At 36.8% G+C, this 14052-nt stretch overlaps 2 pseudogenes; both read right to left on the reverse strand.

The window, feature by feature from the left end:
* Positions 1-6215: 6215 nt before the first annotated feature.
* Positions 6216-8538, reverse strand: LOC132800056 (YTH domain-containing protein ECT4-like; annotated as a pseudogene).
* On the reverse strand, positions 8445-13458 carry LOC107433290 (probable boron transporter 2; annotated as a pseudogene).
* Positions 13459-14052: the final 594 nt, after the last annotated feature.

Raw genomic sequence — 14052 nt, forward strand, 5'->3', positions numbered from 1 at the left:
TCTTACTGATTGTATGAGTTACACGTGTTATTATCACAACAAAGAAGCCCAACAGATACTCATTGAAATGGGCTACATGTTTGCTGGGTTAAAATGGCCCAAAACTTTCAACGAATTTGGACAAAAGCAAGAGATTATTTTTATTTTTTATTTTTTATTTTTTGTTGATAAAACAAGTAAGAGATTATTGTGAGAAATTATTGTGTTCTTGCGTTGCATATTATCATCACGATACATGTTATAATTAGAAATTATATGGGTTATAACATAATTCTTTACGAATTCATAAAAAAATAAAAAATAAAAAAATAAAAAGAAAAGACGTCATAACAATAAAAACATAGTAGACAAATTCGGAAATAAACAAATAAAACAAAATCCGTCGCCAAATCTAAAAAAATAAGGTAAAATAAAATAGAAGAGGAAATTAACTATTTATAAATACAAATCCATTAAAGAAATGTCAATTATCGGCATATAAATTCAATATGAGAAGGAATTTTTTGTTTAACTATTTATTTCATATTATTATTTTATTATTGCTTTATTTGAATTTATCTCGTTATTTATAATTCTATATATATATATATATATATTTTTAGACGTTAGATCCACATAAACCCAAAATACTAATAAAATTGCATTCAACCAAGTACTACATACCAAAAGAACTAGGGATGATAATTTGTCCAAAAAAAAAAAAAAAAAAAAACCTTAGACATCAGATTTTGACTGGATACTCAAGGTCAAAATAGTCTGCATGATCATAAAATCTAAAAATATAACGCTGGATGAAATGGCTGGGCTAATAGCTGAAGGGTGGGCTGAGCAAGGAATAGGCTGATTAAATGGGTGGAGTAGTTGGAATCTTTTTTTTTTTCCTTAATGGGCTTGAGGGGAGGATGTGGGCTAGGAAATGATAGCTGGATGGATTGGGGTCTGGTGAAATGGGTGGGCTGTATTGGGCTGAGATGGTTAAAATCGTTTCTTTGTCTTGATGCGCTTGAGACGTGGGCCGTCGAAGACATTTCGGCAACGCATTGCCACACTGCATGCAAAAACCGATTGTTTAGCAGCCAGGATATAGTCCATATCTTCCCATTTGCTTCTGATCTCCTCCAAGGTATCTTCCACTTCTGTGTGCTGCACGTGTGTAAACTGATCAGAATACTCCAGCCAATTTTCGTCATCTAATTTTGGATGCATTCTTGGATGCTCATTCCTCTGGTAATAAACCAGTAGTTCACAGCATGCCTCAACACGTATATGGTCTTTGGTGTCTTTCGGTATCCCAAGTTGATGAATAGCTCGGAGAGTTTCATGTTTTTGTATGAAAGTTGCAATCCGCACCCCACCCAGAAAATTTTTCAGGCTCTCTGAAATTGCGTCTCTCTTGGGGATGTACATTAGGCAGTTGTTTTCGTCTGCACATAAGCAAATGAGCTGGGGTAATAGAAACCGGGCACCAGGACAAGCAGGAAGACCAGGGACTACTCGGAGGCCTACAACTTCGACATTCCCGAACTTGCCCACCCAATCTTGCACAATCTCATCATCGTTAGTCACGGTGGCCACGCACTGGAGATTTTTGGATCTCCACGGAGTAGCTCTCACAGTGAAATCCAACTCGAATTTGTTCTCATCCGTTTCAGCTTCCTCGCCTAAATATATGTTATATATATTGAAAAAAAGAAGATTAAATACGAAAACAGAAATAAATAAAACAGAGTCAACAGACTACAAAAACAGAAGTAAATAAATAATACAGAACCACGATACAAATAAATAAATAAGGAGATGGTTATTGGAGTGGGTTATGGGCTTCGGTTTATTGGGCTTTGTAATGGTTTGTATCTGGACTATCTATGATGGGCTTGAATTTGGGCTCCCTACATGACTGGTTTAATAGCCCAAGAAATGAAAAAAAAAATTTGTTTATGTAAATTTTAGGGGAACAAACTATACATTAACTTTCTTGATTAAAACTTTAAATTGTTAACACTTAAAAACAGAGCCAATACAGACTGTCACAATTTGGTCAGGTTCAGCACTGGACACCACCGCAAGAAGACAAGTTTAAAATAAATGTGGATGCTGCTGTTAAGGTGGGCAACCTAAGGATTGGGAATGGTGTGGCGGTAAGAAACTCGTCAGGTGAGCTTTTGGGAGCTATGGCAAAACCTGTTGAAGCTTTCTGGTCAGTTAGATATGCAGAGCTTATGGCTATTTATGAGGGAATATGTTTTTGTATGGAGGCGGGCTTCACCCAGGGAGAAGTTATAAGTGACTGTCTGAATGCTGTTTGGGCTATAAATTGGGCCGTATCCATGAACCACTTTGATTCTAATTGTTTGGTGATAGAAAGGTTACAGGAGCTGTTATCAAGTTGTCCAGGAATTGTTTGTTTGTTTGAGCCCAGAGAGACAAATCACGTGGCCCATTGTATTGCTAAATATGCCACACATCTCTTTGGTTTTGAGTCCTGGTTAGAAGACGGGCCTCAATGGCTTTTTGATTTACTTGGTAACGATATGTGTACCTCTGTTTCTTAATTAATGCAATCTTTTTATTTGAAAAAAAAAAAAAAAAAAAAACATAACTCTGGAACTGGAAATGAAAATTTAAAGGCCTAGACGAACAGAATGATTAAAATTTACATAAACGTAAACATAACTTGTTTATGCAAATAAAAAACGATTAAAAAAAAAGGATTAAACAATAATCAAATTAAATTGAACAGAATAATAAAAAGAAATAACATAAAATAGATATAAAAAATTACTATTACCAGACGATGATTTGGCCCCCTTGGCCTCCTCCTCCTCGCCAGAACTCCCCTTGGCCTCCTCGTCGTCGTCAGAACTCAGAAAAGAAGAGTTCTTCTCCGATGAAGTTTCAGAATCTGAGTTCTTCTCCGATGAAGTTTTAGATACCGTACGGCTCGCTGAGGATTTCTTCGTCATCTTCTTCTTTTCAACTTTCTGATAGACAGAGAATATCGTTTTATACGAGGGGAAAAAAAAAAAATGAAATTATAAATTAAACTCAGTTTATGTTATACACCTGGAGAAGACGGAGAAACGGGCGAAACATCAAGTTTCTTCTTCTGAGATGCAAGCCGAGAAGTGTTCTTCTTCCAGAAACCGTACGGCCGGCTGAGGATTTCGTCGTCAACTTCTTCATTTCAACTGTTTAACAGAGTGAGAAAGAATAAGAAAGGTTCTTCTATATCTTAAATATTCAGGAAAAAAAGAAATTACAAATTAAATTCATTTTATATCATATACCAGAAGAAGACGAAGGAGAAACAGAGGAAGCGTGAGATTTTTTCTGAAATGCCGCCGATGAAGTTCCGGAACCAGTACGGTCCGACGAGGAGGAGGTTGCAGAGGATTTCATGACGAATTCTGTGAGTGGGAGATGAGAGATGAGGTAATTGGGAGAGAGTTGAGAGTGAAAGAAATGTTATGGAATAAGAGAGAGGTTTCTGGGGGTGATATATATAGTGCCTGGACTCTGGAGAGACGGTTATGATAGGGTCCCATCTAGAATAAAGGTCTGGGTTTGGAATGGGTATATAGGCTTATTCGTATCGTGCGTGAGTGTGGAAAAAGAAGCTATATTGTTTTATCTGCAGCACTTTCGTGAGGGAGAGAGCGGGAAAATGAGAAAGTTGTTATAGAGAGAGGGAGAGCGTTGTGAGAGTTGAAAAGCTGATCCGACGACACATATTCGAGGAGTTAATATGATCGGACGATCTATTATTGGCAGGGAGAGCTGAGAAGGGTAGGGGCATATAGCAGAGAGAGTTTTGAGAGGGGCAGGGGCATATAGCAGAGAGAGTTGAGAGGGGTAGGGGCATAGGCATGCAGAGTGAAAAAGTTAGTTATAACGAATGAAGAGTATTACGGCTATCCAAGGGGCATTCTCGAAATTCCATGCTACACTGTCCCTTTCGCTGGGAAATATTTCGGTGCACACTCCCATGCATGCACTCCCCCCCCCCCCCCCCCCCAAAAAAAAAAAAACCCAACCTTTTTTTTTTTTTTTTTTTTTTTTTTTTTCTCAATGCGAACCCAGTTATTATTATTGTTATTTTGCTTGAGATTTTTTATAAAAACATGAACTACGTAAGGATATAGATACATTCTGCATTCTTCGAAAGCAATATATATATATATATGTACATGTATATATAATTATATATTAATTTGGAAAGATGAATAAATTTCACTAAAATATATACGTATATATATATATATATGTACATATTCATTTGAAGGATAATTTTAGACAGTTTGGGCTCTGGGACAGAATCAAATTTTGGACTTCATTGCAGCACGGCACTGAAAAGGGCTCATTTTATTATTATTTTTATTATTATTATTTTTGTAATTTTTTTTTTCTCTGTTGGGCGAATTCAGAAAATACAAGTGACATTGAATTTTTTTCTTTTTTAATTGCTAAAAGAAATAGAAATGTTATCAGCAGCTCGAATAGAACCAGATGAATTTCTACCCCGAAATAGAGGAATCAGGTTGAAAACTATCAAAGTGATCTTTCAAACTGGCCAAAAATATAGAACCAGTAGCTTGAGCCCAATAGTTTAATAAATCTAAGAATATAAGGGGGGACAGAGGGAGAGAGAGAGAGAGAGGAGAAAAGGGGGGAAGGGGGGAAGGGGGAAAAAAAAAGGCTAAGCAGTTAAAGCTAACAAACTTATCATACTAAATTCAGTTATTTCAGCAATTATTATTAGGTGAATCCATTGTGATAACAAAACCTCCAGGAGCATTAGAGTTGTAACCTAAAAGACCCGTAATGCTGCCACAATAAGCCACGTGCATTTCCTCCATATAAGGCAGAAAAAATGGGAAAAAAACAAGCGTACGTTCAAAATTTAGAAACTGAAATTCCCTTGGTATAAATACCCACTCAGATGTTAAAAACTAAACAAAACATACAACTATACCGGAAGAGAATTGAGCTGAAGCTGGAGAGGAAAAACTAGCAGAAGGCAAACTTCCATAAGTTGCAGCTTGCTTGCTTGGTCCAATAGTAGGTCTTGGCCATTCAGTCATCGTTGTCAAGGGATTTTTCTGAGTTGAAGCAGTTTTAGTCGAGTTAGGAAAGGCTCCAGAAGCTGAATTAAAGTTGTACTTTAGCCCTCTTGCATCAGATCTACTAAATGAGGTTCCGGTATCAAACAGTAAGTCAGGCGAACTATTAGGGACATTATCTGGTTGAACAAAAACAGGGATATAAGCAGGTGAAGATACAGCATTTTGGTAAGGGGGAACCGAGTAGTGCTGTTGTGCCCCCTACAAATGGGCCACCAACTCCTTATCATAGCACCGGGTATTTAAGGATTGTACGGGTTGTATGGAGATTGTGTGTATCCATAGGTAGGCGTATAATATACATAAGGTAAGCTTTCATTTTGTGTACCCTGGATCAGAAAAGTGAATATGATCAACAATAGATGCTAAATTACTAATAAATAAGAAATGGTTTGCGCAAGTCAAGCAAATGAAATTTAAAAAAAAAAAAAAAAAAAGTGTGAGAAAGATGACTTACCACACACTGAACATCTGGACCATCTACACCAAAAATCCCATTCACTGGGTGATTCAATTCCTAATCATAATCAACATAACATATAAATGAGACACAATCATGCATCAGCTTCCTCAAACCAAAAGGAAAACAAGCATTGGCATTCACCTGTACAGTAATACCCATAGTTGGTGGCAGTGGGATAATACAAACCCTGATCAACAACAAACTCAGGGGTTCCTTCACTATACATAGCTTCTACTTGTTCAAGGGGACTTGTCAAATGCAAGTTTGTTTCATACCTTGAATCTAGAATACAGGAAGATAGAGTTTCAGCAGAACAGCAAAACAGGAATCAAATTAATAAATATCAAGAAGGATGTTGAAGCAATTACTAAGGAAAGTACCATGTAAGTCTCATTGTTCCCATGTTCTGGAACATTATACATTTCTATTCCAAGACTGCCACCACTGTAGAATTCAATTAGATAAAGTGTCAGCATTCGCCAAAGTCCAACATTACTTGATGAGAAAGCTACGACAATATATGCAATCGTTGTATTCAAACAGACAAAATTGTTGCATATACAAAAGTCTCATAACACAGTTCCACTTGAAATCATATTGGATTCACATTACGGGACAAAAAGACAACACAGTTGCCCATCAAAGAAAGGAGTATCATTTAGCATAAATCTAGAGAAGCTGCTGAGATAACTTTCATTTGGCAGAATTTGGGAAGCCAGAGGATAAAGTGGACATACATAATCCCTAACCAAACAATTACAAGCATTTTTAAAATTTTGGAACAAGTTGACAGCTCGCTGCCATATACAAAACATTTTATACAAGTAAATGCGAAAACAATATAATCTTCCAATACCCCTTGTGTATCTCTGCTATTAGTAACTGGCCTGTTCTCATTGTTCTCCAATATGATGTGCCTTAAACTAGCGTTCGAAATTTGTTTAACAATGTGCCACTTGAAAGGGAAACTCCCACTCCACTTATCTTGCTGCCAAAAATCCATATCTGCATTGAAGTCAACAGGACCAGTCATCTCCGCAACACCACAAAATTGGCCACTCACATTAACCTGCACATTCACATATAATACCAGCATCTCATAAGAACAAATAAGAAAACCATGTAAAATAAAAAATGCTCTAAACTAATGTCAAAATGGTAGGAAGATAAGCTTACTGAAAAGAACAGGAAGATAGGACAGCCTCTAGGTTTCCCTGCACAGCTATTCTCTGAGCATCTTCATATGCATTATTTAGTTTCTTGTTGCCATGCGGTGTAGATGACCAAACATTATACTTGATGCTCTCGTGAACATCATCCTCGCTGTACAACTTTATCACAAAAGACTTTGCATCTGCATATTCAACTGGATAATAATCCTTGTTGTATTGATCAGTATGAATAATGATGTTTCCCTGTGCATTGGTATGACCTGCCTTGGTAGTGTAGGCTTTAACAGCTAACTCATTTTTCTATCTGTTGACTCTAGGCCCCCGATTCTGCTCGCTTAATGCATCTGGGCTACTATTAATATCACTCAGACCTCTGCCAACATGGATCTTTGGTCGAAGTTTACCTCCTGCTGCCCACCCATGAGCACCTGACCCAAATTCAGTTAACACATTATTTGCAGGGAGAGCAACTTTAAATTGGTTATGATGAGACAAAACCTTCCCATCGGAAAGGTTATCAGCAGCTTGAATAGAACCAGATGAATTTCTACCCTGAAAATACAGGAATCAGGGTGAAAACTATCAAAGTGATCTTTTAAACAGGCCAAAAATAGAGAACCAATAGCTTGAGCCTTTAATAAATCTAAGACTATAAGGGAGCGCGGGAGAGAGAGAGAGAGAGAGAGAGAGAGGGGAGGGGAAAAAAAGTTAAACAGTAAAAGCTAACAAACTTATCATATTAAACTCAATTATTTTTAGCGGTTATTCTTAGGTGAATACATTGTGATAACAAAACCTCCTGGAGCATTAAGAGTACATCCTAACAGACCCGTAATGCCGCCACGATAGGCTACGTGCATTTCTTCCACATAAAACAGAAAAAATGGGGAAAAAAACAAGCGTATGGTCCAAAATTTAGAAACTGAAACGCCGTTAGTATAAATACCTACTGAGATAAATGTTAAAAACTTAACAACAAATACAATTATACCTGAAGAGCATGAGCTGAAGCTGGAGTGGAAAAACCAGCAGAAGGCACACTTCCATAAGTTGCAGCTTGCTTGCTTGATCCAACAGCAGGTCTTGGCCCTTCAGTCATCGTTGTCAAGGGATCTTTCTGATTTGAAGCAGTTTTAGGCGAGTTAGGAAAGGCTGCAGCAGCTGAATTAAGGTTATACTTGAGCCCTCTTGCATCAGATCTACTAATTGAGGTTCCAGTATCAAACAGTGAGTCAGGCGAACTATTAGGGACGCTATCTGGTTGAACAACAACAGGGATATAAGGAGGTGAAGATACAGCATTTTGCTAAGGGGGAACCGAGCAGTACTGTTGTGCCCCTACAAATGGGCCATCAACTCCTATCATAGCACCGGGTATGTAAGGATTGTATAGGTTGTATGGAGATTGTTTGTATCCATAGGTAGGCATATAATATACATAAGGCAAATTTTCATTTTGTGTACCCTGGATCAGAAAAGGGAGTATGATCAATGGGATAGTGTCTACATGAGAAGGTATATATAGAAAGCAGATCACAAGCAGGAAGAGTGAACAATCCTATTTTGAAAGAAAACTAGAGGTACATGTTTAAACAATTGCATGAACATTTTTACTCTCTTCATTGAAAATGGCATGAACAAAAATCAGCCTTTGGATAATTAAAACAATTGAAGTAGCCGTCCAACTGATTAAATAATCAATATCCAGTAAAGACTTCTTTGCTATAACATATCCAGTATGAATGTTGATAGAAATTGTGCTTACACATCTCTTATGAGTCATGAATGCATTTTACAAATGAAAAACTTACAACAATATTACCCCACAACAGAAATTAAGATAAGAAAATCTAATGCAGACTTCCTTCATGTTCATAATGATTCCAAGTGATATTTGTTACTATTCATGTCCGAGTTTCTAAGTTCTATCCACTTTTCCCTAAATTGGATGGTCTTGCTTCCCCTGTCCTTGGACTAGATCGACCTTTTCCACCAAGTCGAGGACTTAGTTCGCCTTTTAGTTCACTTACACAGAGACTATATACCTTATCCGAGAAACATGGGCTTTGTATATTTGCAAATTCCTTGCATGGTGTTGCAGTGGAGCTAGTCAACTTGAGACTGCACATGCATCAGATCTCACCCCGGCTTCGAGTACTCATCAAATCCAAGATCTCTCCATTAGATGCAAAGGAGGCTGTCCTGCCTAACTCCCCTTCCTGAGATCAAACACCAAGAAGTATACAAGTTTCTGAGTCACATTTTTTTCTTTGTTGTTTATGCCAAAAGTCATTCACAAAATCTATCACAAAGATATTTTGTAAAGATTTGATTTTCTCCCTCAAAACAGTAATCCAAATATACAGTATATTGACGAGAAAATCAGTGGGTTATTTGGTTACTTACCGTTGCGAGGCTGAATGATAAAAAGCAGTGGTCTCTTCATACTCTGCAGCATCTAGATATTGAAGGTGTGCCCCTTTGAAAAACTTTGGCAAATGCATCGTCTCACAGGAACCAGAAGCATGATCATCAATGGGAAAAGAACAGCAGCAATAGGAACCCATGCAATCCCAAAGCAAACAAGCAAGTAAGCAGCAAGAAAATTTGTGAAAAGTGCGATTGTTTTGAAAGGTACAGTTTCAATGAAAGTGGCATGGCATTCCTCAAGTACTCTGAACAAGAAAATGAATGCAGTTTTAGTTAGTTTCAACATGAACAAATGAGAAGTGAACATTCACAAGAAGATAAGAGAATAATAATAGAGAGTCTACTTCTATCTTCTTGTTGGAGCTGTGAAGAGCAATAAAATCCTTTCCCAGAATTGGTTACCCGGTAAGCTTTCGATCGCCATAAAAGCCAAATAACCCCATAGTACAGAGGTTGGAATCTTTTTGAGGAAAGGCATTGCAGCAACACATCCTCCTACCATTGTAGATTGAAGCAGGTTACTCAACCTTTGCTCTTTCACCTCAACCGGCAATAAATCATCCATCTCCTTCTCAACATCAAACACTGTCTCATCAAGTGGGACATTTATGTTGGTTGAAGCCATTTGAACAGTGGAGTCTTTCAATTCCTTTAATCACTGTTTCAGAACAAGTTCAGGCAAGGTTGCACAGTCATAAGCATATATTTAACAATATTCAAAATAATTGGAAGGATCTCTAGCTTTTTAAGCTTCGTATTTATGTTCTATTTAAGCCAAACATCAGTTGCTCATCAAGAGCTTGTCCATTTCTTCTTAAGCATCATACCCTAGATGAAGGTTCCTGGTAAACGAGTGGGGATTGCATCTGTTGATATGCTTCTTGCATGCTTCCATATACTTGCCCCAAGCTTGCATTCTTCCTCATACACTTCCTCGATGTCGGTACCAGTCTGTCACGAAGCAACTGCAGCACAACAATATATACTGTAAACATTTTGGGGGTGTATGAGATGTGTGTGCAGGCTCCAAACGTTTTCACTGGGTGTATGATATATTGAATTGGTAATAGACTCAGAATCACCAGTCACAACATGGAGAATGAGGGTGAGCCACTCAAGCAGGGGAAAGCTCCTTTGGTTGTAGTTTGTACGCCTACCTGATGCTTTAAGTGTGGCCAGGGTTTTAGTATGCATAGGAGATTGAGGAATTACACCATTCAACCATTGGATGGAGGGATACTGATAAGACCGCATAACATTACCTGGCGTGCGAAAATTACCTCTAAAAGTCAAGGCAAGTAATAGAAAGTTAAAAAAGTCAGAGAAATGAGAAACCAGAGAAGGGAATTGTGTCCAAGAAGGCAATTACATACCATGAAACCCAAAAGAAGTAAATCATAATGGAATGAAGGTGGTTTTCTCAGATTTAATTCTTTCTGCTGAGCGAGTTGGGAAGCTACACTGAGGTCAAAATAGTATAGCACTGCAATCATTGTAGCTGGAATGACAGCTCCAATTACGTAGAGAATCAACACATTTAGCATGTCCTGTAGTTTTAGAAAATCTCATTAGTAACCTCCTGTTTGAATTAAAATCTCTAAGACATACAGCATATACATAGCCATGCCTTAATGACAGTCCATCATATGCTCCTGGGGACCATGGATTCGGACTAAAGAGACGCCTGGGAATTCCTTTTGGAACAGTTCCAGCTGGTATATAGGAAACAGCTGTCCAGACCAAAACCATCAAAGGAACACCATAATCTGCGATGAACCCTCTTAGTGACCCTGTGAGAAAGTAAGGTTTAGTCCCATAAAGATGCCTACTTTTATGACCATATAATTTGAATGACACTACTAATTTGTGATGCTTTAAAAATATATGTGGATCAATACTTGTGGCACTTGTATACTAAAGCTATGAATCAAGATTTTGTAAAGATAAGATAAAAAATAAAACATAAAAACTCACCAGATACATACCGCCGAGATCTTTCTTTTCTACTTCTTAATGAAGTTAGCAGAAGACCAAATGACAGAACCAAAGCAAACATCCCATTTGCAAATCTCCATGAAGGTTGAAACTGAATTGATTTTGGGTTTTCTCTTTGAGGTATACGAAATTCATCAACAAGTCCCTAGAAAACACAATTCAAAAGTAGAATAAAAAACCAAAGAAAATGAAAAAAGTAGATAGATTCTTTCTGTCAGGACAAGTTAAGAACAACAGCAGTAAATTTTAGTATTTTAGTGACTCCAGATATCCAGCCAAATCAAACATAATTTGAAACATAATTAACTAAAGAAGTAAAGAAGCATTTGCTGAACAAACTATATCCCACGCCAAAAATATGACACAGGATATATAGAGAAAGAAGTCTTATACTTTGATTGCTTCCTACATGAAGAGAATTGCAATAAGAAGCCCAAATAACTCCCCTGCTAGACGAGTGAACCTGTTTATTATGGAACAAGCTCCTAAGATAGCCAGGAGGAACAACAATGCAGCTGTCCATACACATACCCTGTAAATCCAAATAATATATCATTAGGGAAATTTATTCATTGTTAAAATTGGGATCATAATACAAATGTGCAGAATACAGTTCTGTTTGATGAAAGAAACAAAAATAATATACCATCCAGTCCATGCTCAAAAAGAGCTTGGATCCCAAATCCGGTCAATCTCTAGCAAAATCGAACACAAACGTATACATAATCGCGGTTGGCTCTGCAACTCCAAGAATCAGCAAAAGCTGACCTCCTATGATTGAGTGTATTCCACAGAAACTTTCAAATGCTGGCAGTTCTATGTATTATAGAATTATGTCCTAAAGCCAGTCAATATCATAGTGGCATTTCCATCAGAACCTAAATATCGTGAGGCACTGAATAGACAAAATTCAGAAAAACTCCTAGTAAATGTACGTGTATTTCTATCCAATTGTTCTCCAAACGAAATGACTGGAACTGTGGATGCAAAAAATATAAATGCGGTGGGGGGCCAAAATCCTGATAATAGAATTAAAAAGAACGAAGCTAATATCATGCTCTGAACAAAAATCCAGTACGGGTACAGTGAAGTGTGATATAACTACATTTGAAACTCAGAATCTTAGAATACAATAAAAATATGGTTAATTAATTTTTTCTAGAAAAGAAGAAAGATATTACCTGAAGCCTGATTTGAATCCACCAATTCAGTCTTGCTTGTAACACATCAACCTCCCTTGAAGATCATTCCTTAGTTCACGAAATGGCACAAAAGTCTCTTCCATGGTTTCGCCTACTTGAATAACCAAGTCACAGACGAAAATACCAAGCTGAAAACAAAGGCACAGCTGCCACAGCAACCCGACTCTTACAAGTTAAGCAAATGCAGGTATCGAGGAAATCTACAGCATAAAATCTATTTTAAAAATATATATAGTAGAGATGTGGTAAAATCAGTACAGAAATAAATATAAATTTCACATTTCACATATGAAATACAATGTAGATTAAACAAAATACGAGATCCAAAATTTTTGCTAAAGAAAGGACAACACCGGAATGGAAATGCTCAACAGTATATTACATCATTGGTCCTGGATGTAGCAAGCTAACAAACCCAGAAGAAGAAATAACAAGATATATTCAAAATGAGAATGGCATTGGATGATTAAGCTACAGACAGACAAACAAACAAACAAAAGTTACCCTTTTGCTTATGTTGAAGCTTTTACCTTGGGAAAACGAGGACGCAGGGAACGGTTTGTAAAGAAAGCTCCAAATACATAAGCCTGGAAAGTGTTGTTGAGAGAAGGGAAACGGTAGATTTGGTTGATGCTGATGTAAAATTGGGTCAAAACAGAAAGAAAGAACATCACCGTCAGACCAGAATAGCAAATAAAGAAGAAAAAAAAAAAACATTTCTAAAGCTAATGGTTAAATAAACAATAAAAGCTAAGCAAAAGGGAAAAGCAAATGCAAAAGAATCCATTGATAGACGGTATATTCAAATTTCAAAGTGGATGCAACGTAAAAAGGCTGGAAAGGAGCATCCAAGCAGCTTCTGCAAGCTATACATACAGATACACTATATACATACATATATATATATATATATATATATATTTTCCTTTCCGAAGACATATAACATATATATATATTATTATTATCATAAATATTTTAATAATTTTATTAATGTTAGTATGTATTTCATGGCATTCTACTATGCATGTCATATAGTATGGGAAATATATGACTTTATTGATGCTAAAACTATAAGGTGTTTGTATCATTATTGAAGACCAATTTTGGATGGGAGGTGTATATATATATATATATACACATTATATATACACATGTGTATACATATATTGGTTTCAAACCAAGTAGTTTATATCTAAAGATATTTTATCGGATGTCTAAATTTGGAAACTGGGAAATTACCAAAAAAACAAAAAATTGGAAACTAGTAAATCTTCATAAGAGGATATGAAAGAAATAAAGGGTAAAGATCACGTATTGCACCTCTACCTCTGGTCTGTTGCCTATGAGTGGATGTGGTTTCACAGTGACACGTTTCACATTTTGACTGCTGGAGAGTATAGTGGTTGAAGAAATTAGAAGCACCTGATTCCAACTCTTTCTGGACCACCGCTTACATGGAACGAGGGATGGTGGACCGGATGTGACTCGATTTTTGTCATCAACAATAAAATAATTCAAATTGATCAGCTGAGTCAGAGAACAACATATTACGCCTCTGATTATCAACAATTAAAAATTAAAATAACCTCTAAAAAAAAAAAAAATTTGTTGGTTTTTTTACCATTACTCTTTATTTTGTTGTAATGTTTTGGATCGAACAGAATGTCCTG

This window comes from Ziziphus jujuba, chromosome 11 (genome assembly GCF_031755915.1).
Source record: "Ziziphus jujuba cultivar Dongzao chromosome 11, ASM3175591v1".
NCBI classification, from domain to species: Eukaryota; Viridiplantae; Streptophyta; class Magnoliopsida; order Rosales; family Rhamnaceae; genus Ziziphus; species Ziziphus jujuba.